Genomic DNA, 3,330 nt, shown 5'->3' with positions numbered 1-3,330 from the left:
GAACATCATACAGAAAGAAAACAAAAGTTCATTAAGCAGACAAGAAAGAAGGGGAAAAAAAATAAGTCAGAAAAGACTCTGAAACTTGCTTTCCAGCATAGAGATGCTAAAGTAAATGAAAGAAATGAGGAGGTAAAAGAGCTGAATAGAAAATTTCGAAGATCAGCACAAGAAGACAAAGTCAAATATTATAATGAAATATGCAAAGACCTGGAGTTAGAAAACCAAAAGGGAAGAATATGCTCAGCGTTTCTCAAGCTGAAAGAACTGAAGAAAAAAATTCAAGATTTGACTTACAATATTGAAGAATTTCATGGGCAAAATATTGAATGATTTAGAAAAAATCCAAATAAGATAGAAGGAATATACACAGTCACTGTACCAAAAATAAATGGTTGATGTTCAATCATTTCCAGATATAGCATATGATCAAGAGCCAAGGGTACTGAAGGAGGAAGTCCAGGGTGCACTGAAAGCATTGTCAAAGAACAAAACTCTAGGAATTTGTGGAATACAAATTGAAACCTTTCAACAAATTGATGTGGCACTGGAGGCATTCACTCATCTCTGCCAAAGAATTTTGGCCAACTGAGTAGAATAGATCCATATTTGTACCCATTCCAAATGTAAATTGGAAATCATTGGACAATATCATTAATATCTTATGTAAGTAAATTTTTGCTAATGATAACTTTAAAAATGGCTGCAACAATACACTGACATGGAACTCCCAGAGATTCAAGCTGGATTCAGACACAGACATGGAATGATGGAGATCAGTGTTGACATTAGATAGATCTTGGTTGAAGGCAGAGAATACCAGAAAGATGTTTACCTGTGCTTTATTGAGTACACATGGCAAGCTATAGACAACATTGTAGAAAATAAGTATTCCAGAACATATAATTGTGCTCATGAGGAACTTGCACACAGACCAGTAGGATATTGAATAATTTAAAATCAGGAAAGGTATGCACCAAGGTTTTATTGTTTCACCATACTCATTCTGTATGCTGAACAAATAATCTGAGAAGCTGAATTGTATGAAGAAGAACATGGCATCAAGATAGGAGGAAGACTCATGAACAACCTGCGATATGTAGATGATACAACCTTGCTTGCCAAAACTGAAGAGAACTTAAAATATTTACTGATGAAGATAAAATTTAAAAAAAACTACAACATTCAGTATGAATTGTATCTCAATGTAATGAAAATTAAAATCCTTACAACTGGACCAATTAATAACATCATGATAAATCAAAAACAGATTGAAATTCTCAAAGACTTCATTTTGTTTGTATCCATAATCAATACATATGAAAGAGCAACAGTCAAGAAATCAAAGGACATATTGCATTAGACAAATATGCTGCAAAAGACCTCTTTATTAAAGAGCAAAGGTAACAGTTTGAGGACTAAAGTGTGTTTGATTCAAGCCATGATGTCTTCATTAGCCTCTTTTGCATGTGAAAGTTGGACCATGAGTAAAGTAGACTGTAGAATAATCTCTGTATTTGAATTATGATGTTGGAAGAGAATATTGAAAGTGCCATAGTCTGCCAGAAAAACAAACAAATCTGTCTTGGACTAATTACAATCAGAATGCTCCTTAGAAGCCAGGATGGCAAGACTTCATCTATCATGCTTCAGACATGTTATCAGGACGTCATGTTTGGTAAAGTGGAGGTTCAGCAAAAAACAGAAAGCCCGCCAGTAAAATGGATTGACATAGTAGCAGCAGCAATGACCTCAAGCCAACAGTAATGGTGAGGATGGCATTGTTCTGTTGTGCATAAGGTTTCTGTGAGTCAGAACCAACTCGATGGCACCTAATAATAACAACAACAAAATACAGGAGAACAGGGAGGGGACATCTCCCAAATCTGCCTCCTTGACTGTCGATTTTAAGTGGGAAGAAAACCAAGATCATAAAACATGTAGTCAGACATTGTTGTATTGTTTTTCTATTCCAGTAGTTAGGGTGATCCCATCATCCCCAATATAATGACTGTTTCAACTGTTCCCACTTGTTTATTTTGCCTTTTGTCCCAAGAGGAGATTTGCCCCCTCATTTGGGCCACAGTTCTGCTTTGGATATTGAAAAGGAATGACTAATTATGAAATGCAGCTATGGAGGACGTTAAATTCTAACCATAGCTACTTTACTAAGATGGCTATTCTGGTTCTATTTTTCTTTTTGCTGTTGTCAAATGTCATCAAGTCAGTTCCAACTCATAGTGACCCTGTATAGGGTGTCCAAGGAGCAGCTGGTGGGTTCAAACTGCCGACCTTGTGGTTCAAAGTCCAGTGCTGTTCCTACAGTGTCACACCACGCTAAGCTAAAGCTTTACCAGTATCCTTATTTCAAGAATGATTTGATGACTTGCCTGATATGACGCAGATAGTAAAGGGCAAAACATAAGACAAGTCTTATAATTTCTTGCCCTGTATTCAGTGCTTTAAAATAAAAAAAATAATTGAATAATAATTTATAGCACTTGTTATTTAACTAATCTCTTTTTTCCATTTTATTTTTAAATATGCATATCAACAGAGACTAATTAAAATCAAGAAAGATTTTCTACAAAATAATATGGAGAAACCCCAATGTATATGCACATTTTAAAGACTGCTCTGATAGAATCATGATATTTGGGGGCTCTTAGTCCATGTCTGTTTGCTACCCATGGGACTGCCTCTACTGTTCTATGAATGATACCGGAAGCACCTCTGTTGTCCTCAGAGTGCAATTGGAAAATCACTAGCCAACTGCATTTCTCCATCTGTAACTCTCTCTGAAAATAAATTTTAAAATAATCTAAATCGGTGTGCCTTACTTTTTATGATAGTCTAGAATCTTCTCCCATCTTGGTGGTTTAATGATCTTTACATGGAACAAAATTGTTTAAAGCTTGAAGCACATTTGGATTTACTTAGTCCAATGCCTTTACTTCACAGATGAAGAAACAGCAATTCAAAGAGGAGAAGTGACTCTTTTTGTGGAGAAGCAAGAACAAGAAGCCAGCCCTGGACACCTCTAAGCAGGTAAATTGTTCTAATTATATCATGGAGTCTCACATTTAGAAAGCCAACCTTTTTGATTACAAGACCCATTCTTAACTAGATGAAGCAGCAAGTGCTCAGTTTAGTAATCAACAAACAATCACAATTTACCTAATATATTATAATGACAGTATAAGATGATAAAGCAGAGTAAAATAAGACAACTGGTCCTAGAAATGAAGTTTTAAAACAATGGTGAAAGACACTAAGTGCTCCTCTTAAATATATGTAGAAATATGTTGATCAATGCAAATTTTGTAATAC

The sequence above is a fragment of the Chrysochloris asiatica genome, unplaced genomic scaffold (assembly GCF_000296735.1).
Source record: "Chrysochloris asiatica unplaced genomic scaffold, ChrAsi1.0 scaffold00043, whole genome shotgun sequence".
NCBI classification, from domain to species: domain Eukaryota; kingdom Metazoa; phylum Chordata; class Mammalia; order Afrosoricida; family Chrysochloridae; genus Chrysochloris; species Chrysochloris asiatica.
The sequence above is the reverse complement of the archived record's forward strand: the minus strand, read 5'-3'. Positions refer to the sequence as shown.